At 37.0% G+C, this 26336-nt stretch overlaps 1 protein-coding gene across 3 annotated transcripts in view; it reads left to right on the top strand.

The window, feature by feature from the left end:
- The window catches only part of kmr (pleckstrin homology domain-containing family A member kramer), a 666551-nt gene that overhangs the window by 96929 nt on the left and 543286 nt on the right, over positions 1-26336 (top strand). For all 3 annotated transcript variants that reach the window (XM_090386565.1, XM_090386564.1, XM_090386566.1), the window contains exon 2: positions 7429-7526. The gene's annotated coding sequence lies outside the window, so the exon portion shown is untranslated. The remainder of the gene's footprint in view (positions 1-7428; positions 7527-26336) is intronic.

Genomic DNA, 26336 nt, shown 5'->3' with positions numbered 1-26336 from the left:
CTGGCTCAATTGCTAAGAGCTAAGGCTACTGTAGCTCCGAATGTGTGTGTGTGGGGGGGGGGACAAATTTGTAGAAAATTCCTTCAGTCTGTGACGGGAATTGAACAACGGAATCAGTCATTCAGAGTGAGTAAGTTAGCTAATAATGATAATTTTTCAAAAAAAGAAAGACCTATTTTGTATTTCTTGAAGAATCCTTCTAATGCATACAAAGCTAGGTTTATACTATTTTCGAGGTTCTTAAGCATAAAGTGAACTTTAATTTCATACAGTACAGTTCTAAGTTTACTCAGATTAACACAGATATAATGTTACTAAAATTTTAAAATGATAGAAGCGGTCATATATTCTAACAGCTATTGGACCGAGTGTTTCTTATTCCAATATTTATTCTTATCTCCTGTTGTTATTGAGGCTAGAGCTTTCCGAGTATTTGATGTGTGTTTGGTAAAGGTCACCTTAGAAATGCACAATGATTAGTAATATTGACTCCCCACTAAAGAATTGGCGGTTCCATACCAATTCGATCAAGTTGAAATAAGAAGATAATTTATATGAATTTCTTTAAAAAGTTAAAATTTATTCCACATACAGCAGCCCCCTCTGTCGAAATCGCAAAACAGCCGTATGTAAGACAGAGCAACTAAGGAGAACGTCACTAGTGGAAAAGAAAATAGAGGAGATGCATCTTCTTTTCGTTTTCCAGATGTATCTCCTCTACAAGAAAACACTGTTCGGATAAAAATTACTCCGTTCGTTGAGAGCGTTCAGAATACTTAATTCTTCACTTCTTGTGCTTGAACTTCTTAAAGGACATCTTTTTATGAGTTTTTGAGGAACAATTATGATACTTTATAAATATTTGTTTCTTTTTCTTCTGTGTGAGATTTCGCGTCAGTTGTTCCAAGCAACACAGTATTGTTACTGTTTGTCCATGGCAGTCGTGAAGAGTTTATATCTGAACCATCTTTCATCGTTCGGACTTTCAACCTTCTCTGAACTAAATACAAGTAGTTCTTTCAGCTGGAGAAGCTTCAGATTTCTCATTATTGTTATTTCTACCCTCCTGCAGAGGACTTTGCTTCCTTTACTTTGGTTTCCATACGTGCATTGTTTCTATTCGTATGGGGTTTCTTTCTATTACTGTTCGGAATAAAAGTTTGGCCTTCATCACGATATTAGTCACAATGGCATCGTTGGATGAGTTTTTGACTGTACCCTATACCTGTTTATACATTCTCAAAAACCACAATTGTCCTAGTTAAACGTAACTTTGCAGCTCAACAAAATACTTTACATATTTCGCGAAATGCTAATAGCCAGTTCATTATCCAGCTTTACCACATTTCACAGAATGATCTGTCAGAATACAGCACTTAAAAAAAAAAGCTATATTATATCAAAGTTACAAACCTTATAGGGTAGATGTACTCCTTGATCTATCGATTTTGTGTCCATCACCTTAGTACTTGGCACAGAACCAAAAAGTGGTGTATTTGTAAATACCTATAACTGCAGCAGATATAGTGAACGGGACTGTTAGCTGATTTCTTTTCTATTGTAATAAGGAGAAAAAAAAAAAAAAATGGCGGCTTCAGATCACAGATTAGGCTTCCCACTGCTCACTCCTATGGTGGGAGCATGCAGTGGGTAGAACTATAAATTATCTTGTTTGTTGTTTTTCTCGATACTCTAGTCATTACAATGAATCAAAGCACTAGGCACCTGTGCGCGCGCCATAGTGTATAGTGTGTTTGTGTCTAACAGCCCCAGGGGTTTCCTCCATCTCTGCGTTGCTTTCATTGTAGGTGTAACAGTTCACTGTAAAGGCCAGAGATTTAAAAGTGTATGGATTTTGTGAGTGAGTGTAGTGTAGTGTCGTGTATCGTTCTTTTGGTCATTTAGCCGCTAGACCCCTGCTGGGGCCCAACGTTGTCCACACTATGGCTTCCAGAGGAAGACATGGTACACCAGTATTTAGATATTTACTCTGGCAGATCCTGCCACCTAATTTCCTGAGATTTCAGTGGCGCAAGGACCTAAAAAAAAAAAAAAATTAATTAAATAATAATTTAATAGTATTGGAAGTAGTCGCTGAAATGTTGGCCGAAAGGAGTTTTCGTATGCAGTTGGAATTTTGACATTTTTTTTTTTTTTTTTTTTTTAATTTTGACACTGTATGGGGCGTTCGCTGGTGTTTAGGCAGAGTAGGGGGGAGACTGAAGACAGGGGGAAAGTCAGAAATATGAAGCCAATAGGGAAGGTGACCCCAGGTCAAAGTTTTAAATTTAAATTTAGACTGTGTGGGGTTATGCTGTGAAAGTGAACAGAGTAGGGGAGAGACTGAAGGCGGGGAGTGGAGGAAACAGGAAGTAAGGGGTCGATAGAGGAGGTGACCCCTCTGGTCAGTGGGGCAGGCCCATGTCCCACCAGGTGTGCGCGCCAGAATGAATGTTAGAGCCAGTGTATTTCTACTTGTTGCGCAATAGAAAATTTACTTTATATCACATATATAATTGTTTAAATATACGCCATTGTTATCGTCATTATTTTTCATGCACTGCTGGTGAGTACTTCTGTACTCCAGGGGATTCATAGATCCCTGTTTTGGAACTGCTATTATGAATATAATACAAGGATGAGTCAAATGAAAACGATTTTTTTTGTATGTGTTTGCGCATTCTTTACTGTAGTTTAGACATTTATCCCATCTGAACACCAGTTTTTTATATTCTGCTGTTAAGTCTTTTGAAAAAAAAAAAAAAAAACTGGCGATGTCCGGACTGTGCGAAGGTCAATTTCAATACTGTAGCTGGATGGTTGGTTGAGCCGTCTGTGATTGCGCCTTGCCGTGTAGCAAAATGACACTTTTCCGTCAGACACCGGATCTCTTATTTTTGATGCACATATCAATTTTGAGGATTTATCGATAATCTTGAGTCGAAGAACAGCATGAGCATAATCTTTCAAAAGTCTTAATATCTTTGAGTGTGATGATATTTTCACTGCATCATTACTTTCGAAAGTCTTAATATCTTTGAGTGTGATGATATTTTCACTGCATCTGCCTCTCTTTCTCCTCTGTTCAAAGTATCTGCAATACGATCATTATGCGATCCAAGACGCCATTTTCTTCCTCTTTATATCGCCTTAGGTAAGTGGTTTCAAACTTTTGTCACTGGAGTTATACATGCAGTTAAAAGATGCTATGTTCTTGGTACACCTAAATGGTGATTGCCATTGAATTCGATGGAGTTTTTTCCCTAATCTCTTAGCATGCAGTTTGGTTACCAGTGAAAACGTTTCTGTTCATCTTTTTAGACAGTTAGGAACTCATCTCGTGCAGACCTTCCTGTACTCTAATATTTCGTAAATGATGGTGTAGCCAGGCTCCTGACCGATATTCAGCTCTCTGGCCGCACCTATTCTATACTAATCTGCTCTGTGACGTTATCTGCTAAGGCTACATTTTCTTCTGTGACAACTATGTGAAATTTTCCTGGACCAGGTTATTTTCAGAGCTTTATTTTATTTTTATTTTTTTTTTCACGGTAACGATTTGCTCATTCGTACACTCAAGAACATATTGTTCAATAAAGTTGTTGACACACATTTTTTATGCACCGGTGAATTTCTCCTGGAGAAACGTTTTCTGGGATAAAAAATAACGTTCAATTACGCTTTTTTGGACTCTGCTGTCTGTGAACGTCATGTTGTCTCTACTGTTACGCATCAGTCGTCGCTCATACAGGAAAGCAACGTGCTCTGTTGTGCAGTAGAAGCATTATTACCAATCTCTAAATTTATACCCATAACCATGCTTAAATTTAAATAATCGAAATTTCGTTTTCATTCGACTCACGTAAAAATAGTTAAACTTTTGAACCAGAAACTGAAAGACAGTGACTGAGCGCATCTTCAAGCCCGCACGTGCGAGACATATGGAAGTACATAGTTAATGATTTGCTCGGGCATGCTTGCTCATTCAGTTTGTATAAGCAGAGAAGCAGGTATGTGTGGTGCGCAGGAGGATGGCTTCGTATTAAAGTTTCAACAAGCAAATATCAAGTTTTATATGCATCTGGAATAAATAAATACCGTATTTGTCGGCTTATAAGACGCACTTTTTTTCCCTTATAAATATCTTAAATTTCCCCGTGTCTTAGAAGCCAAAAGTGGCAATACAGCACATGCGCAAAATCGGGAGTTAAAGTATAGTAGTTAACGGATAGTTAGCTACTATATGTTAGTACACTTTTCAGTAATTACCAGGCTGCTGTTGGAGTAACAAGTGAATTCTAGTTATATATTTAAGCCCTAATCAATGGTAGGCGCATCAAGAAAGCAAAATTATACTATTGGATTTAAGCTAAAAGTAGTACAATATGCCAAAGAACACGGAACAGAGTAGCAGAACGAAATTTCGGACCAGCCAGTTACAGCCGTTAGATGTAAGCATCAATGTCATTCAAGAATAACATGCAGGAGCAATGGAATAAATGGATGATAGAGGGGGAACCATGATACGACGCCTACGGGAAGGATGAAACGTCCGTCAATAGCACAAGTGTGTGAATGGGTACTGACGTCATGGCATTATGTTAAGATGAAATTGTGGCAAAGTCCTTTAAAAAATGTGGTATAAGTAATGCAGTAGATGGCACTGAAGACCATTTATTGTATGAGAGTAATAGTGATACTAGTGAGGAGGAGGATGATGATAATAATGATTGATGATGTTGAGGATAATGATAATAAAATCAGTAATGAATCTGAAGTTGAATAAGAGTAATAATCCTATACCTTTCTTTATTGGCTTTTGGGTGTTATTTTTATTGAATTTTTAAATTTCCATTGTATTAACAATAAATTTTTTTTCACAAGTTTTTTTTCTTAAATTTACCTTTCCAAAATTAGAGTGCGTCTTATAAGCCGACAAATATGGTAAATACTCTTTATTGCACAACGAGAGAAATTGAACGGTACTGTCGTGTAAGCCCTTCACGACCAGAAGGAAGCCTGAGATTAACAATAAAAATTAGGTTTACAGATTATAAATATCAAATAAAGTAAAATAGTTAAGAATTATACAAATGAAAGGAGAGAAAAAAAAAATAAATGAAACAAAGAAAATAGGAAACAAGTTTCAAAGAGTCAGTAACATTCAGTGCTAGAGATTGGAGTCGGAGCAGACCGAAGAATCGTTTCATGATATATATATATATTTTTTTTTTTCCAGGACGAATCTTCTGGGATCGCAACATCTACAACAAAATAAGGGTTGTTCTAAAAATATTTCTTGACTTAAATGCCTTAGAGTATGAAAGAGTTGGTTTATGCATGGTTACTGGCCGTACATCATTTCTACTACCCAGGTAGTATGAATGCATCGTTTAATTATATCTCATATTGTGAATACCTTCACAACGAGTGTCCGAGGTATTGCACTGCTTTGAATAAGTAACGCTTCACCAGTGGAGAAGACTAATGTTACTTATTCTGTGCTGATACCACCACCCAGACGGCAACGTTTAAGCTCGTTGGCTTACTCATCGGTGGGTAGGCAGGTATCCTGTTGTTGCAATAGTGACAATGAAGTATAAGTCCACAATATGAGAGATGATTGATGGTGTGCATAGTTTAATCTAAAAATATTTCTTGACTAAATGTCTAAGCGTATGAGAGAGTTAGTTTATGCATGGTTACTGCACGTACATCACAAGCATCTCTCATATTGTGGACTTGGTTGTGGACATAACTGGATTGTCACTACTGCAACAACAGGGTACCTGCCCACCCACCGATGAGTAAGCCAACAAGCTTCGAACTGTGCCATCTGGGGGTGGTGGTATCCGCACAGAATAAGTAACATTAGTCTTCTCCACTGGTGAAGCGTTACTTATTCAAAGCCGTGCAGTACATCGGCCACTCGTTGTGAAGGTATTCACAATATGAGATGTAATTAAACAAATGCATTCATACTACTTTGGGTAGTAGAAATGATGTTCATGCGGTAACCGTGCATAAACCAACTGCTTCACAAGGTTTGTTGTTTTAATCTTCCTCTGCTGGCGTAATGAATTTGTAATGGCTGGTTCTGGAGAATCTGTTGGATAAAAATAAGAATTATCCTTTCAAAAAGTTTTAGAACACTTGAGACGGGGAAGATTGGCCAAAACATGTTCGAGGAGTTGGCAGTTTTGTGTGTGGAGAGCGGCCTGATTAGAATCCGTCGTTGATGACGTGATGAATTTTTATGGGCAGTTTTCACAATATAACTGAGTTAGTTTGTTTCAGGAGAGAGTAACACGGTTTTTCTTACTGAAAACTCGGCTTTTCGTCTAGCAAACAGGCAAGTCGACCTCAGAACACATGCAATTTACAGACTTAAATATATAAACGCAATATGGCCCAAGTTGCTGATGCGCCTAAAACTGTAAACAACACCAAAGCAGGAAAGATATGTTGTGGCAAGATATTGAAGATCTAAGGGGTGCAATTATGATGGGACTAAGACTTTACCAGAAGCTGTGGTACTCTATCGGCGCAAGTAACTGCAGAGGGTGCCAAACTATTAATAGGGTTTATCAGCTGTTGTCTGTTGATAGTGATTGATGAAATAGTTCTGTAAGGCAGTTAAACAAAGGAATTTGTGACTGTGAGGCATGATCCTGAATGGAGAATCTCGTGATACATTGCATGCATTGGGGTTAAAGCCACTCATATTAAGCTTCTTCGCATAGAATGTTTTATCCTTTCGGAGTATAGCTGAAAATGTGCTTTTATAGAGGTAGACTCTAGCCTATTAAATAATACTCTTTCTCTTGAAGAAGGCGATTCTGCTGTGAACGTCATTTGATTGTTTTCATATCTTATGTTAGGAAACCTACCATAAGATATGCAAACAATCAAATGACGTTTGACGACCAAATTTTATATTGGTTGAGATTTCAATATTTTGGCAGCATCATATAATACTTAATAAATGCAATGATAAGTAAAATACTTTCTCTCACAAAATTTCTCAAGGTCTTCTAGAGATATATGAAATTTCATGTTTGTTAATTGTCCAGATTATGAAATCCTAGCGCGTGTTAATACTTGCAAAAAGAAAATAGTAATAAAAATAAAATAAAATGCGATCCAGTCTTCCAAAAACTGACTAAGCGTGCAATTTCGAAACAGCAACGTATATCCGTACATTTTCCCATATGAGCAGACAAATGGGAGCACAGGCTCAGCTTCTTTAGGCGGCTATTTCAAAAATTATGAAACTTTTACTATCTACTAATTCGTATGTATTATTTTCATGAAAGTAATATCGTGTATATATTGACTGTTGTTTTTTTGTGCAGAGTTCTCAATTTTTTTTCCTATTAATTTAGTGAATTTCAGAAGTTTTATTATTATTTTCCCCCCTTCTTTTAGTAAGAGGCGGGTGTGTCATTTGCTCCAATTCGTGTGAATGGAGGCGGGCTCGGGAAAGAGCAGAAAAATGTGGTATGGACTCTACAAAAACTAATCAGGTAGGTGGCTTTAATTCTGATTTGTAGTTTGTGTGCGTTCGCGATTATAACTTAAGCTAGTCGAAGTTTTTAACTGTTTAAAAATTGATGATGCAATTGTGAAATTCTGTTCTTTGTTGCAGGCATGGCTAATATTTCTGTGCCCTTTTTATTTCATTCAAATGAGAGAGAGAGAGAGAGAGAGAGAGAGGCAGGCAGGCACATACACTGAGTGGCTATATTATTGGCTGCCTCCTGCCTCCGAACCCCAGCCATCTGGAGACGCGCCAGTAACTACTATCCTAGAAGGGTCTCTCACAGGACTTTCTAGAAAATTCTGGAGATGCATTGAACGGAACAGGTTAGTTGATGAAAAGTGAGGTAAAATGGAGGAAAGAAAGGTAGGGGAAGAAAGAAAGAGATATCCCCAAGAAAAGTAAAGTTAAAAGATCAGTGAAGAAACGTAAAGACACAAAGTCTGGACAGTGGCGTCCAGTTGTTGTTGTTGTTATGTGGTTTTTAGAAGCATTAGTAACTAAGGCCATATTGCTTCTAGGCAGATATTAAGCTTGGAAAGTTATCTTGCCACAATTGGGCTGCATCTGAGCCCTTCCAAATCAGCGCAACTGACGATAACCAAGAAGAAAGTCAAAAATGATATCCCAATCTTTGTTAGTGGGGAACCGGTGCAAAAGGTGACCTCTCATACTGATCTTGGCCTCACCTGGGATGTTGGACTCACTTTTCAGCCTCACTTTGCCAGGATGAGGCAGAAGACGTACGCTGCTTTTTGGGCAGTGCGTCAAGAGCTCGTTGGTATTCATCAGCCAGCGCTGCTTGTTCGGCACATCCTGAGGTGTATTACGCCGATTCCTCTCTATGCTTCAGAAATTTGGTCATCTGCCCCTGCCTCATACCTTCAGAAGTATCTCAGTTTAGAGTACTGGTTGCTTAGATGGATGAACAGGGTGGTAGGCCACCCCCTAACTATCTCCAAATCTATCCTACAAGCAAATGTGGGCACCACTCCCTGGAGACATATCATCATGACAAAAGATGTCCTCACGCTTGCACGGCTTATAACGAGGCGAATTGATGCTCCATCGGTATCCACATTAATCTCTGGCCCGAGGAGGGCAAGAGGGGAGCACCCCGACTCCTGTCTCCCTCTACGTCTTATGCTGTCAAACATTGATTCCCCGAGGAACATGTTTCCAGCCAATTGTCTTCGGATCTTCAATAAATTTAGGATCCACCCTGATAGGTTCTGTGAAGACAAGCCCTACAGGAAGGACATCCTCAAGAACTGCTACCAGATAATGAACTTATAATACTCCCCTGCTCCTGGACATGACAGACTGTTGTTTTTTTTATATATTTTGTATATTTCTGTATATATTGTTTATTATTGTATATTTAATTCCTGTAAATGTCTCGGGTCGAGCACGCATGTACTCTTGTTTGTTGTGCATGTGTTCCTCGCACCTTAGTCTGTAAATATTCACACCCTTCTGGCACAGAGCCGTCCCAGGGTGACCCAAGGTTTCTTGGGAAATAAACTGATTTAATAAATAAATAAATAAATATGCGGTGGTCATTACCTGACCTTTCTGCATCCTCCGTATTTGGTGGGCACGGGCTCAAACCCGGGTCTAATCAAGAAGCATGTGCTACGCACTGCTGCTCCTGCCCACCTGGCTACAGAGGCGCCGGCGTCCAGTTTTCAATTCCGATTCCAATAATGAGGTCAGCACAAACTCTTACGAGGAGCCCAGTATGAGCGAGAAGAACCCTCAGTTTCAGTTCCCATAGAAAGCACAGCTCCATAAATCTTGTCAGTGTGTATGTCCAATCCTATGTAAAAAACAACAAGAATACTTCCAAATTGTATGAATATTAGTGACAAGATACGTAAGACAAGAATGCGTGGCGTTGTAGTCGGCGCTATACGCCACGGTGTAGTATCTCTGAAACTACAATTCTGCTGAGATTTTCACCTACGTTTGTGTCTCAGGGCACTGATATTGGCCCAGTAAACAAATACCATCCGGCCAAAAGAGACTAACAAGACTTGCAAGATAACAGAAAGGCTATTACAGTCTGTGAAATAACAACCCAGGACAACAGATAATTAAAGAGGCATTCCAGAACCATAACTCGCCGTACCTTGTCACGGATGGAGTATTACAGCTGACAACCGAACCATGTTTCGTTCCTCTTTGCAAAAAAACAAAAAGTTGCAGTTCGTATCTTTTTGTCCTAGGATCAATCACCAATGCTGGATAGTAGAGGATGGGAAAAACGTCTGCTGTTACTAATCCCATTTCTTGTTGTTTCACGCTAGTATCAGAATATGACATAAAGAGCATGACTCCCTGGACCAGTCTGCTAGCTGTCAACAGTGCAGGCTGGAAGTCATTACATGGTGCCTATTGGAACATTTGATACTAAGGGAGCAACATCTGGATACTACTTGTTCTCTGGAAATTATTCCCGAACAGGTGCATCCCTTCATGGCTGCAGTTATCCATCTGAGAATGTGTTCTTCCAACAGGATAATACGAGACTGCACGAGTCCAGAATTGTACGAACTAGTTTCAAGAACAAGAGTGAATTGAGCCTACCGCAATGGCTTTTCTCCAGTCGGCGCCTCCGTAGCCAGGTGGGAAGGAGCAGCAGTGCGTAGCACACGCTTCTTGATTAGACCGAGGTTCGAACCCATCACCACCAAAAACGGACGATGCGGAAAGGTCAGGGAATGACCACCGCATATCCCGGAGCAATATGGCCTTAGTTGCTAATGCTCCTAAAAACCAAAATAACAACAACAACAATTTTCTCCAGTCACCAGATTTCATTCCAGTTTAGCGCCTGTGGAATGAGGTGGAACGAGCTCTTCAGCGTACGGATCACCAACCATTCAATTTGCAACAATTGTGGAAAAGAATTGAGTTAACATGGACGAAAGCACTCCTGTTTCACGCTTTTGACCTCCTTGAATCCATGCCACAATGAATCCACTCTGTAATAATGATTATAAAGTGGGGGGGTAGAGTGGATTCGCTCGCTGTTAGGTAGGTGTACCTTGTAAGATGCCTTGTATAGTGGCCACTCAGTATACACTAGTATAAAATTGCTTAATGTTATTGTTTTGAGCATCTCGGCTGCGTTGCAACAGCTGGTATGAGGATTCACTAGGAATAGGTAGTGTTTTTCAAGTGACTTTTTGCGATGTTTTACTCCACCTTTATCAATTATGCAGTTGCTTCTTTTTATATTCTGTGTTTCATACTCTGTGTAGTCTGAGTGACAGTTGGTAGAGTTAAGCAGTGGCACAGATGATATTGTTAGGCTATTCTGTGTAAATTTTCCATTTTATGATATCATTGATGGACCCTCAGATACCTTATTTATACTCTGGCACGACCACCAGGTCAGTGAGGTTTACAATAAATCGTCAATACAAATGTTAATCGTATTTAGCAGTCACGGGCTTGATCCCCGATCCACTCAAAGAGCGTGTATTACTGACTGCACTCACGCTCCTGACCACTCGGCTACTTCAGGCCATGATCATGCTTTTTTCTCCTATATCTTCATTTATTGTATATATTTTAATCTTAATATATGTCAGTATGTTGGTAAGGCTGTATGCAATGACATATAATCGTCATCTTCCTACAGTCACGTCAAGTTGGACTATGTGATATACATTGTTTGTTTAGAATCATCATCTGGGTCTTATATCCATCGAGAATGCATAGTTACTGACCTGACCGGCTCGTTGGGCTCTCTAACTGTAGGTTGATGTGTGTTTATATGTCAGGGCTGTGTCAAGTGCGTTTATATAAATGTTGTTTGTGGGAAGATATATTCTTTGCAAGGGAGAGTATATTGAAATATTTACCGACCTTCTTTCAGTAATGCCACTGGGGAGATCTATATTTTTTAGAACAGCTTAAAGTTTTTTTGGAGGAAAGAATATGAAAGTTTCCACTCGGAAATCCGGGTGCTTGACTACCCGTCCCCGTTAGTAGAAGTCCTGGATGACCCTATATATGTATGCCTGGATGGCCCTATATATGCCACAATAGTACGCATAAGTATATGAGTACTATTGTGGTAAAGTCGTCGGTGTGACCAGCGAACCGTTCTTAGTCAGTTTGACATTTGGCGAATCATTTTGACATCAAATCATATCATTTCATGACGAAATAGTTCATTAGCTGCTTCACGGCATTTCTGTCCCAGCTAGGAAAATTAAAGCGGAATTGTTTCCACATACGCCTCAAAATCAGCGACAAAAGGAGAAACTGTTGAGTCAGTGGAATACTGTGTATGTACGATGAAAGAAGTTAATGATATCAGACAATTAAGTCGCAACCATAAAATCTGAAATTTATCTTGAAAACTGTTCGCCCGTATTTGGTTGACGGCATTCTAGAATATTTTTTTGTGAAAGAGCATCATTATAAGACTCACATTTTAAGTTTAAAAATAAATACAGTGTGCATCTATTTTCAGGAATCATAATCATGATTCCTGAAAATAGATAATAGATCATGGAGATAAGAGCAACGAATCGTAATGTCTATCCTAGACTTTAAGACTTCCGCCATGATAGTGAACCCTTTTACTAATGTAAAAGGGATGAAAGCGTGTTCCGATGAGCGCAAGAATCAGTTTCAAGGCTAAATCGTGAATTATCTGTAAAGGGAAAATTGGTCTTGGTTCTGGAGACGATGTTGTTTTCACCAAGTAAGCTGTGCTCTGTTACTGCGGAGGAACACAAACTCTAGGCATTTTGCATAGAGTCTTCCCTTGAAGCTTTTATGTACAGTTTGCCTTGAAATTACCTGTCATTCCTAGTGCCCCTTCTCTTGTAGGAGGGAGTTCCGGGATCTCCCTCCTACAAGAGAAGGGGCACTATGGATTCTCTTATTAGGGCTGGAAAGCAGTCACTCGGGAATATTGTTAATTCGTGACCGACTTTTTTAACTTTCCGTCGAAACATCTCTTCTGTCTTCTGATTTTTCCTTTCGACGACTGGAGGAATTTTTAAAGTCCTGTTTAGTCGAACTGTAGTTTGCCGATCTTAAGAGTGGGAGTAGGGTTTTATAATTTTAGTTATTCAGAATTTTTCAGTCCACACAACGTGAAAATCAGCCGTGAACACACTTCTACAGACATAATATACACATATACATGGATATGATCGACTGGCTCTAGTCCCGTTAAAATAATAATTCGGATTTATCTCTTGATCTCGTTATTATAACCTTGAAATTACTGTTCTGGACATGTTAAGGCTCTGGCCACTACAGTTTGTTTCTGTCTTACCATCGTTGTGCCAATAGCTACCCACCGCACTGAATCTTTTAGGTGTCTTTGTTTCATTCTACAAAAAGAGAAAACCAAATGAGATGCGGTCTATACAGAGTTAGATTAGGAATGGGTGGTGGTAGAGGAGCATTTAGGTTGTTTACAATGAGGCAGCTAATGCCTTCAAGCGTCATTGTATTGTGTCCTTTAATTGACTGTATTCTGTAGTTGGATATGCTTGAGAGATCAAAACTTCGAGTTTCCGGGAAAAAATCATGTACCCTTTGCTCGGGACCCAGGAATTCGCCCACGCCGTGAAAAAGGAAAGGAAACCCATTACAGTTCCTTCCGGTGCAACACGAAGCAATTCTTAATTTTGGCTGACAATGGGAATCGAATCCAGACTTTTAAGTAAGTGCATTGATGCTATCCACTTCTTCTCCCACAAGGGCGTTGCTCTTGTAATGTGCACCTTTATAGCTTATGAGTTTTGTATGTTCCAGAAATTTATGTTAAAAAAAAAAAAAAAAAAAAAAATGCAAACATGATTGTAACTGTAATTTTGGAACTGCCGGTGTAATATTTTATTATTCAAGCGGTAGAAAATTAATATAATTAATTAAATGCCAATATCTGTAATAAATTTACTCTATCTAAGACTGATTGATTAATTATCGTGAGTGTGTTAGTAATGGATGCGGTAATTGTAATTAAGGATAATCGATTAGCGTTTTCCTTTGATGCTACTATCACCAGCAGCAAGTAGCCTTAAAACGTACTCTTGATATTTAATAGATATTGTTTAGTGGTGTACATTATTTTATATAGTTGTTTATATATATTGTTTAATGTCTGATTAGACTTATTTCGAGTAACACGTAAACAGTTGCGTATGTATATAACTATTCTAGGCGCCTCCGTAGCCAGTTGGGAAGGAGCAGCAGTGCGTAGCACACGCTTCTTGATATAGACCGGAGTTCGAGCCCGTCACCACCAAATACGGAGGATGCGGAAAGGTCAGGGAATGACCACCGCATATTCCCGGAGCAATATGGCCTTAGTTGTTAATGTTCCTAAAAAAAAACCAAATAACAATAACTATTCTTTGCCAATATGCAACTGTTTGCTTAACGCAGGGGGGGCACAAATTTTTTGAAGGGAAGGCCACATAGGAATGTTCCGAGTAGTAGACCGGTCGGATCCAGAACTTTGTTTCACATCTTATAATATCCATTTTAAAATCCAATATTAAAGTTTTGAATACGTACAACTCTAAAACCTTTAACTTTGAAGGAATTTCCTACTAATCCAAGTTAAAGATTCTATGCTTCAAATTTATAATATTTATATTTCCCATGGACCTACTGATACATCATTAATGAAGTAATAACCTGGATCACTACTGTCCATAAGCCTCAAACTAGCATCATAATAATGGGCCACTTTAACCTTCCCCTGCCCAAATATAATTTACAAATGAAGTTGCTGTCCGACTCATTTTTAGTTCTAGGAGATAAAAAAAAAAAAATCAGCATCCCTGTTACAAGAGGTAATCAAGCGCTTGATCTTGTATACTCTTAATTTTCCACTGTAAGATAAACTTAGCAGCAACATTACATTTAAATCTGACCACAAAAGTATAGAACTGCAAACAACAATTTACTGTAGGAATCCTCACCCCCCCCCCCCCTCTGGAAATCACCAAAAGAATAACATCAATTAAATTCCTTCAGAAAGAAAAGTTTTTTGCAGCTGTTAAAATACTACCCATGGGATTCTCTCAAAAATATTCCTATACACGACGCTGCCTTTCTTATAAAATGGTTGAATCAACTGCAAACAGAGTCGGCATCCAAACTTGTTAGAATATCCTCTCACTCCAAACCTTGGTTTAAATCCCACCTAAAACCATACTTTAAAATTAAGCAAAAATATTACAGACAATGGATCAGCACACATAAAATATTAAAAGAGCAGAGCATTGTTTCAACTCAAAAAAATTCACTCATACAAAAATTATGTTATGTCCACGCTAAAGCACAATAAAAGAGCACTTTCTACAAAAACAACTGCCTTACAGCACGGTCTAGTTTTCGAATGGATAAGATGCGATATGGAAACAAGCAATTCTGACATCTGCATTGAAGGTATACAAAACAGATTTATAGAATTTAATTCCTACGAACAAGCAGATAGCGTGCAACACGATATGTCTCCCTGTCAAGCCCTACTAATTAACCAACTTGTGAACAAGAATACAGTTCAGCGTGCAGTTAACCAATTACGCCTTGATAGTAGTGCAGGCCCTGACGGCATCCCTAGTTTTATTATTAGATTGTCCAGCGCATACATCATTGATTCGTTAATACATATCATTTCCAGGTGCGTTTTCCAGCCATTCCTTCCAAGACAATGAAAAACTTTCAGGATTACGCTGATTCCTAAAAAAGCTTGCAGTAACCGGCCATCGACCAATTGCTATTTCGTCAATAATTACTAAAATTATTGAAAAAATCATTCTCCCATATCTTCAACATGCAATCTTCGCTAATGCACCTGTCAACATGCATTTTGGTCCTAGAGAGCACTTCACAACAACTAGCCTAGCTGAGACCATTGTGCGCATCCAAATTGCGTTTCAAGATAAGGCACAATGCGATGTATTTTACTTAGGCATCAAAGGTGCTTTTGACAACATAGATCTCAAAAAAGCTTTTGAAATACTAAAAAATCATTTCCTCGTTGACAATGATTATTTCCTATCTTCAGTACAGCCTAAATCGCAGATTTCTCCTTTTCCCCAATGGTACTGACAATATTCTCGTCACAACCTCAACAGGCATTCCTCAAAGAGGTGTTCTCTCCAGTACTATATTTTCAGCATCTCTTCAACCATTTCTACAAGAAAGTCCAAATCTACTGGCATATGCCGATGATTTAAAGTTACTTATAATCTCCAAAGCCAGTGATGATATTCGCAAAGTTACCAACGAAGTGAATTTACCGATTTCTGAAATCATCAAGTACTGTAAACCAGGACAACTTTGTGACATTTTTTGCTGTTTTCTAAAAATAAATACATGTAAGTATAAACGAAATGATATTATGATTATGGGTATAATTACTTCTCATCTTCTGATTACCATTATGTTTATTTACAAATTTGCATTAGAACAATTAGAATTTGAGAAATTAGGTGTCACAATGTTACACTCCTTTGTAGGACAACTTTGTGACAACCAACATTCTGCTATCACTCCTTTGTATTTCAACATCTGTCATAGTGTTGTACCTATAAATGACTAATTTAGGACAATTAAAGGATAAACAGAAGCAAATCATTCAGTATTTTCGATGGAACAATGTCATGAATGCATTTTATTAATTTGTTAGCTTACAGTACTTCAGCACAAACATTTTTTTTTTTATAGAACATAGGGTAGAAACTTTACTAAAAACAACAAAAAGAAACCCTTCAAAGCAGTTGGTACACATTTCATTACTCATTACGTTGAAAACAACTGGGTTATTTCTGGAACATCAAAAATTGCTCGCTTCTCCCTCTGCTTAGGAGTATTTATTTTACATACAATCTCCTTGTCTTCGTACCAAATTTCGTCTTTTTCCGCAGGCCATCTCCAGTGTTTACCTGCTGGTTCCATTGTATTGATTAGTATCCCTTGGTGAAGAAATCCTCGAACATATTGTAGTCAAACCATCCAGAAGGAGTGCAGTTATATCTTGCATCTGCAGGACCAGCTTCAGTCCATGTATTCCACAAATGCTTGAACTTGTAGTTCACATAAAGTGGAGCAAGCTGGCCATCTACATTCCCACAAAACATTATGGAAGTGCAAGCTTTTGTGGAGTTCCTAATTTTTTCAGGGTATTTTGTACCTCTTTTCGTGATTACTTTGCAAGAGCCTGGATCGTCTACGAGGTTCGTCTCGTCGTAGTTCCAAATATTTGCACTTGGAACTCCATCAAGTTCTGCTTGCAAGTGGTCAAAAAAATTATTAACAACATCCTTATCAACTGCTGCTCTTGCAATTGATATATTTTGAGCAAATCTTTGCGTAAGAATTTTATGGCGACCCATGAAGGAGTTTTGCGAGTCTACTCGTGGAAAATTATTTCTAAAAATAAGCACTGTACGGCCAACGCGGTCCAGATAGGATTTCACTATGCACCTCAGGTCGAATCTTGTCAGAGGAAAACCATAATTTGACATCACAATACAATGAGAAACGAAAGCCTCAGTTTCACTAAAAACAGTTGGATGTCCTGGAGTGGCATCATGTTTCCATTTTAGCTTTAACCATAGGGTGTTTCTGTGTATTCTATACCTAAAAAATAATATTATTTATTAGTATAAAATTATTAATTAGCATAAATTATTAATTATGTAATAACCTGTAGTAATAAGTAATAACCTGTAGTAATGAAGTAATAACCTGTATCACTACTGTCCATAAGCCTCAAATTAGCATCATAATAATGGGCGACTTTAACCTTCCCCTGCCCAAATATAATTTACAAATAAAGTTGCTGTCCGACTAATTATGTAGTGCAAAATTATTAATAACGGTAGTATTAAATTATTTTTCTAATTTTAAAACAGAATACTGATACAAACTATTTGAAACTTACTTTTCAGCTGCTTTCCGTAAGGATATTTTATTTGATTTAATTTCATTAAGGGCTTCTGTTAGCGTAGCATCAGTATAATTTCGATATTGACGTGACCCAACTTTCCTTCTGCATTTTCCGGCCATTTTATACTCTAAAACAGATAAATTATTATAAATATAGTAAAATAAAAGCAAAAGTGTTGAAATATCATGGTGCAACTTTGTGACACCGCCATTAACTGTCACAGTGTTGTACTCCATACGTTTACGTTCTACTTATTTTCACGAAAAATAAAGTAAATAAACACAAATTTACTTTTTACAAAATTATCACAAAACATAATATATTAAAATAAACTTACTTTCAAATTCACTGCACTTGGAGTTTTTCTGTATCAAAACAAAGTTTCAACAGCTTCCTGAAAATGATATTCACAAGCGACACACACAATGGCTGCACTAGCCGCTTGAAGGTTGTGCTAGTAGTTTTAACAGTTCCAACAGATGGAAGCAAACTGTAAAAATGCTGGGGGTAATTTTGCCCTCGGACAGATTGCAGAATGTCCGATAAAATCAAAAATAAGTCACGCGGCGTAGGTCACAAAGTAATACCCTCTGTCACAAAGTTGTCCTGGTTTACGGTATCTGAAAGATGCCTCAGTCTGACTATAAATACAAGCTAATCTGCTCAAATTACTTATTCCCTTCAGAAACAACCCAAACACAGAAATAAAAATTGCAGATGTCCCAATCCCAAATATTTATGCTCACAAAGACCTTGGAGTTGTTTTTGATAATAATCTCTCCTTTAATATCCATTATTTATATGTTGCTCAAAACATTTAAAAAGAAAAAAAAGGTTAATCAAACAAGAAACAGCAGCGATTCAAGACAAAAAAAAAAAAAAAAAGACATTAAGCATGTTCAAAAATGCATCTTTTTCTCTTTTGACTTTTATATAGATCTGAAAAATTTTTAAGCACCTTATTTAAAGAGCACAGGAAGCTCTTTAAATAAAATTTAAAAAGAGGAAGGCCTAGATATACTTTGCATTTCCGTTCGTAATTTCTCTTACTACAGATTTAAATCGTCATTGTTTTGTAACGTATGCACTTTCTTCTCTATGGTGATAGTACCATCGACGCAACTATCAAATAATCTCCTTTTGGATAAAGTGGATAAACTAACTTGTGGTAGGAGGGTCATTTTTTTTTTCACCGCAAATCGAGAGTTTAGTGTCAAACAACGTTAACTACAACATTGCATTTTCTTTTTGCATTAACTTAAGTTTTGCTTTATACAAATAACAATGCATATCATGTTTAATTTTAAGTCAGGAAATCGCTTACCTGAGATTTTTTTTCAGGAATAACTACGTCCAGGAAAGATGTAATTAAAAGAGATGGAAATAGTATTGAACGATCCTGTCTAAAGATAGATGACCTTGTAACAAGACAAAGGAATGAAAGCAAGCTTTCACTCTAAATCTATGCATGACTAATAATTGAAAGTATAAAGTGATATAAATACCCGAAGCTTGATGGGGCTTTTCGCTTATGTTTGGGTATTTATCCCCTTTATACTTTCAGTTATTTCCCATTCATAGATATAGATTTAGGGTCAAAGCTTGCTTTCATTCCTTTGTCTTGTTACAGGTTCATCTATCATTAGGCAGGTCTCATCTATTTCCATCTATTCTAATTACATCTTATCTGGATCCAGTTATTCCTGAAAAAATCTCAGGTAAGAGAATTCCTGACTTAATTTCTAAAATATAATGTTTCTATAATATATCTTAATATCCTATATATTCTATTTTTATTTGATTTAAATTCAAACCATTGATTGAAATTCAAAATGAGGACACAGATCCTCTATCCTGTAATCGAGAGCTGGTCTCAATTACACAAGTTTGCTGTCCAACATGTTTAAATTCAAAAGATGATCCAACGTGTTCCCTTCTTACTATTATCCGATATTATCTCAGTGCCACTCATTTCCCGAAATTGAACAGGTCTGCTTATTTATCTCTGAGAACTTTACTTTTTTGTATAGAGGAGAGTCATCAAACGCGATATCGACGTGCAAAAGAAATTTGCTTCTCGGATAAACATCCGTTTTATGACTCACCGAGAACGTTATGGCACACTTAGCTTTGGGATGCTTGCAAGACAATGACTAATATAATATTATATTTCCTTTTCATTCATAAAAGTTATCAAAACAAAAAGCATGTAGTCATCTTGTAGGCGCATGTTAATACTGAGATAAAATCCATGTGACTTGGGAGGGTAGGGGAGAAGATAGAAAGGCTTTATTTTTAGCCAACTTTATATTAAAGAATCACTTACAAACCATTAAAAATATATAACAAACGTGTTATTGCTTAAAGTTAGTTTTAGTAACTTGCGAATATCCATTAAGAACTATAATTTCTTGCAGGGTGGTCGAGTGGTTAAGGCGCCAGACCAAGCTTGACATTTGAGTTGATAAATTTAAAATAAGGCTATACCTGATCCGGCATACAGAATATATGAATAATAATATGTGAATAATGGTAATGTAACATTTTTATATGAATTCAAGCCCTTAAACTCTGAGTGGAGAAGCCATTACTTTGATCAACGGCTTTTCCATTTCATCTTGAAAATATCTTAGCAAGACTTTCAAAGGTGTTTTAGCAGAGTGAGGGGGAGAAAAAAAAGAAACGCAAATTCCCATTTCAGCTCTACTTTGCAAAATACAAAGCCCGCGCTTATTGGAAAAGTAATGGAAGAAATGAGGAAATACAGAAGAAAATAGGTACATTTAGTCACTCATTGGTGGGAGTTGGAGGAGTAACAAGTAATCTCTACAGGGCCTTTTTTTTTTCATAACTTTTAAATAACAACCAAATCCCCCCCCCCCCCCTGAAAAAAAGGCTACTATAGCTGATTGGTCGAACAATATGGTACAGTAGTACTCTTTTAGACGCGTTCGCATATACATCAATGAGCCAAAACGTTGTGACCATGTACCTAATAGCGTGATGGGCGACTTTTCGCCGTGATAACCGCTTGCGTTCGGCATGATGTCGAGTTCACGAGACTGCAGAAGGTATCCTCGACCAGCTGGACAGAAGGACGTCCCGGAATTCGGCAACGGAGTGAGGCACTGGCGTAGATTGGCGAATGCTCAGTTCAACCGCATCCTAAAAATGTTCAATGGGATTGGGGGAATTTAGCGGCCAGGGGAGCACACGAAATGCTTGGACCTACTCCTCGAACCATTCCTGCTCAATGCAGGCATTGTGATACGGGCCATTGTCTTGTTGAAAGAGTCCAGTGCCATCTGGATACACGGCTACCATGTAGGCCAAAACTTGGTACGAAACAATACCGACGTAAGATCTGGTGGTGGGGATGAGAAGACCAAGTGACGTCCATGAAACCATTTCCCAAACCAGGATATTACTTGCACTGGCCTGTTTTCGTCCAATTGTGCAGTCTGGTTGCAGCTGTTCACCTGCTCGCCGTCGAATGTGCACCCGCCCATTTTTCTGATGAACCTGGAACCTCATCAGACCATGGAACTCTTTTCCAGTTATCTAATGTCCGGGAACGGTGCTCCCTTGCCCACTGCATGCAGAGGCGTTAATGATAGCCATGTCACCATGGTGACATGAACAGGTCGCCTACTCCATAAGCTTATCTGCAAGAGCGTCCTCTGGATGGTGTGTGTGTGTGTGTGTGTGCGTGCGCGCGCGCGCGCGCTGGGAAACGTTTCTCTGTGTGCTCTTACACTCACGAGTCTGTTACACTCAGACTCATGAGGGTAAGCCGTTTGTTGTCTTGGACAGCATGTGTCAATCGCCATTCACCTCGGCTGTCAACGTGGCGGTCTCCCCTTCTTGGCACGTTGATGCGATTGTGTGCTACACCTTCGCTATGCTACTCCTCAAACAACCTACAGTGCCTACAGTTGCTGAGATGATGGCACCTGCCTTCCTAGTGCCACAAATAAATTCCCTTTCATATTCCGTCAGGTCCTTCCATTTCCCTATTGTACGAGCTTCATATTGATGAACTGATAGGCGCTACCCATGCCGTCACTATATATGCTGCGCCGGTCGCTGACGTCACTCTTAGTTGCTGTGGGATACATCTACTTATGGAGACAGGAGTGAACATAATATTTTGGCTTATGAGTGTATATGCATAAGTGCCTATAGATTTCACCATGTCCGTCCGCATGTAACAACTTGACTCCCAGTTGACAGATTTTCATCAATTTTATATTTGGGCATTTTAAAATTATTTGTCGAGCCATTCTAAATTTCATTAAAATCCGACAAATGGGAATTCAGAAGTTATTATTATTTTTTTCATACAATTTTTATGTAAAAAAAATCGTAGATTAAATGTAGTTTTAATACAGTATTGTTAGCCTTAGACTGTCCATGCACGCTTCGCCTGTATCGACTCGTGAATATGGTCGCTTGTGAAAAGATAAATATGTTTAGAGAGAAAAGAAACGTTAAAAAAGTATATGGGAGAAGAGTAATAAATATTACACAGTTGAAATTAAACTGAATGGGTAAGTTCTGATCTTAGTAATTAATTGAAAAGGAGATAATATATTTACTTCTCACTTCTACTAATCAGAAAAAAAGAAAAAAAAATTCATTTAATTTAAAGAAAAAAAAAATAGAAAGCCTGAAATGTAATGCTCTGCTTCCATTAACTAATTTGTGGATGAATTGCTGAGTTCATTGTATTAGACTATTATAAATCAACAGGGATTATCTTTGTTTTAGATATAGGAAGCTTCTTTTCCAACTCTCCTAGTCCAGCTCACTAGTAATTCTTGAGGATGGCGATATCTATTTTGTAAAGCAGATGGGACATCTTCCCCACTGTCAGAACCGTAGTGTTCAGACCGTGCGGTCTCAACAATGAGCGCTCATGGCTGCTGTCTACAAACACCATACTTCTGGCAGCATGGAAACCATTACTTGGATTGGCATAAATTTTATGCCAATCCAAGTAATGGTTTCAATATTCTTCTTCCAAATTCGATACATGAGCACAATATTTTTTTCCAAGTTTCTTCTCCGATCTAAATTAGTCCACGAATAGTGAAATAAACAATCTATCCGTAGATATATCTCCAGTAATATTAAAATTTCTAATAATTATATTTTTTAATCTGCCATGCATACACCGATGAGCCAAAACATTATGACAACATACCTAATATGATGTTGGTCCTCCACGGGCAGCCAAAACAGCTCGTATCCGGCGAGTCATGGACGCTACAAGATTTCTGAATCTTGCTTGTATCTGGTACCAACACGTAACCAGCAGATCATTTAACTCCTGTAAGGTCCGTGGTTGAGACGCCGCAGATCGGAGTTTGGAATTTGAATTAGAAATAAATCCTATTTCTCAACTTGCACTTAATACAATAAGTCATTGTTAAGCATTTTCTGGTCTGCAACAAACATTTTGATTTTTCCAGCGTTTACTAAATATCAAAATGCCGTCGATTCAAGTTTCATCAATATAAACAAATGATAGGCCTACTTTTTCTTCTAAGTCTCATTATTTGTCGCAAATATCTTGACCCTTTAAGTGTAATTTGGTTTTTTTTTTCCAATAAAAGCTTTCATTTGCTTTGGGATTTTTTTCCAAGAAAATCCTATTTCATGAAAAATTTTTCGAAGGGATTCTGTTTTAAAAGTAAAATTTATTTTCTCTTTCAGAACTGAAATTAATTTAACTATTGTTGGAATTTATATTTACCTCCACCTGTTGTAGTTTCTACAATAACTAAACTTGAGACGTACATGGAATCAATTATTAACTCTGTTAATATGTATACTAATACAGTTGTGATGGGAGATCTTAATGTACCTTTTCGGTGGGACCCTAATAAGGGGAGATTTGTTATGGTAAATTGTTACCTTACTAATCATCTTTTTAATATGTTCTTAAAACTTAATTTAACTCAAAGAAATTGAGTTGCAACTAGAGGAAAAAATATACTAGATCTAGTATTTTCAAACTTTGATATTAATGTGAATTATGCCGAACAAGATTATTTTAACTCTGATCATAATGCACTACATTTGAATTTTACTTTAGTTAATGAGTCAAATAAACCTAAAGATATAAAAAAAGTATTTTGACTTTAAAAATACTAACTGGAATTCGGTTAGAAGAGCTATCTCATTTAGATTGGAACGAATTGTATGATATACTATATACAGATATACTAGATACAGATATCCTAAATCATAATTTAACAAAACATCAGAACAAATGGTTCCTATTAAGATAAAAAATGTTAAGCAACTTAAATATCCTATCTGGTTTACTTAAGATATAATCAGACTTTTGAGAAAAAAGAAAGATTGGTTTAATAAATTCAAGGTTAGTAATAATCTCAATGATTATAGAACGTTTTCTTATTTTAGAAAAGAAGTGAAATATTGAATTAAAATTGCTTATAAAAAATATTTAGCTTCAATAGAATCCTCAGCTATTAAGAAAAACAATCTGTCTATTTTGGAATTATTGGAACAGATATAAACAGCAATCAAAAATAGAAAAAAATACATCATTACCTACAATGGACGAATTCATTCACTATTAGTAAATTTCCTTTGAACTTATAACGCTGCACTGGATAATATATCAATGTGTTTTTTGAAAAATTGTTATATTGTATTAAGCAAACAACTGCTACACTTTATTAACACTATATTCAAAACTTGGCATTTACCCATCAAATCTACAATTTGTCCCTTCTATAAGAAAGGCGATAAGAATAATCCTGCCTCTTTTAGGCCTATCCACAAAACTAGCCCAATGACTAAAATTGTGGAACATATAGTTTATAGACAACTAATTGCCTTCTTCCACAATAAATTACATTTCTCTCATCATCGTTTTATTGAAACAAGGTCGACCATCACAAACTTACAATGGAACATGGCATTAGGGAAGCCCTTGAAAAAACAGACAATTGGGCGTTATTTATATAGATCTTCAAAAAGCTTTTGATTCAGTTTCCCATAAAATTTTAGGTAATAAACTTGCTGATCTGCGTGTAATAGGATTTGCTCTTACTTGGTTTCAGGACTATTTTCATAATCGGAAAAGTATTGTTTATTATAATGACGTTCACACGGAGCTCATTAATATTCAGAAGCGGTGTTCCACAGGGTTCCTCTTTTGGCCCTTTCCTTTTCAGTATTTTTCTTAATGATATATCTGCTTGTCTACAGAAAGCCAAATTCAGTATTCTTACCTACTCTGATGACATGAAATTGTACAAAGAAATTAATCAGTCTTTGGATTGTGAGGAGCTGCAAAAAAAGTATTCAGTTAATATACCAATGGATTAAAAGTCATGGACTAGATGTTAATATTGATAAATGTCATGTCATTACCATTTCAGATCCTGATAAACAATTTGTCATCTGTTACAATTACACTTTAGAATCTTTGCATATTAAAAGAACTCATGAAATAAAAGATTTAGGGATTTTAAGAACTAGTAGTGGCTCTTAAACAACTCATTAATAAAGTAACTGCCAGAGCCTCTAAATTACTTGGCTTAATCAAAAGTGCTTGTTTTGACTTTGTTGGCCCTGATATCCCAAAACTTGCTTATACATCATATGTTTGTCCAATTCTGGAGTATGCAATAAGTGTGGACTCCTTTTGGTATTAATAATATTAATACGCTTGAAAAGGTTCAAAAATCTCCCCTCAGATTCTTAGTTTATAAATCAGATTTAGACTATTTTATGTATAAATATAAAGATTGGTGTAAAAATTTTTAACCATCCCATGTTAAGTGTTAAAGGAATATGTTTGACTGCATTCTTCAAGGCAAAATAGATGCTCCATTGCTACTGTCATGTATTAACTTCAATTGTCCACCTAGGCCTTTGAGGGAACATAAATTATTTCGCATTTCCAAATTTAGGACAAATCATCTTAAATTTGAATTTTTCAACAGAATAGCTGCATTGTCATTTTATTTTCATTGTTCAATGAAAATAAAATTGATATTTTTATTAATATCAATTTTATTAAAAATAACAGTTTGTGAATATCACAAACTGTTATTTTAGCCATTCATGTTTTGTTTTAATTCTTTATATTTTAACTTTACTGAAGTTTATTTATATTACTATTATATTTATATGTTATTATTATATTTCAAACTGTTTTTCACAAATGTAAGGCTTTTTTGCCGTTTTTTGTGATTAATAAAAAAAACCCCCTCTTTTCTTATTTATGTGAAAGTCTTGGACAGTTCTCCTTTATAACTTTTCGATCGAATTTGACTACAGAAGACACACCTTGTTTGAGTTCCCTTTTTCGGAGATTTAAAAGTGGAATTCTTGTTATCTTTCTTTTCCCCTCCTAATTTCTTTAATGATTGATTCCGAAAATCCCATGGCGACGCCCGCACGCCAAGTCGCTTGTTTAATTTGCCAGCTTGGAACACCATGCTTCCTTATCAAAATAATTAACGACATTAAATTTAATTTTTTTTTTACCTTGACTATGTAAACTTTTCTGTCTTGCATTCTTTGATGTAGATGATGGTAGTACTTCTGTTCTTCCTTAACAAAACTCATAAACTAATGAACTAAACTGTGCAGTTGATGTGAGAAACGCCGACGGTGTTTACTAATTCCCCCAACCGCGTTTTACTGTAGCACTACCTATACTGTACTTGAAATGGAATCGTACTGGCATTTTGCCTGTCACGGTCACATTTCGCGTGGTTGGACAGTAGCTGCCTGATTACACTGCATGGAAAATTTCATACCTTACTGAATCATAACCACAAAGCCGTTTTCGTTTTGAACTCTTTT

Source organism: Mastigoproctus giganteus, chromosome 12, assembly GCF_048544385.1.
Source record: "Mastigoproctus giganteus isolate SK-2022 chromosome 12, ASM4854438v1, whole genome shotgun sequence".
Classification (NCBI taxonomy): Eukaryota; Metazoa; Arthropoda; class Arachnida; order Uropygi; family Thelyphonidae; genus Mastigoproctus; species Mastigoproctus giganteus.
This window is presented reverse-complemented; position numbering and strand designations above follow the sequence as displayed.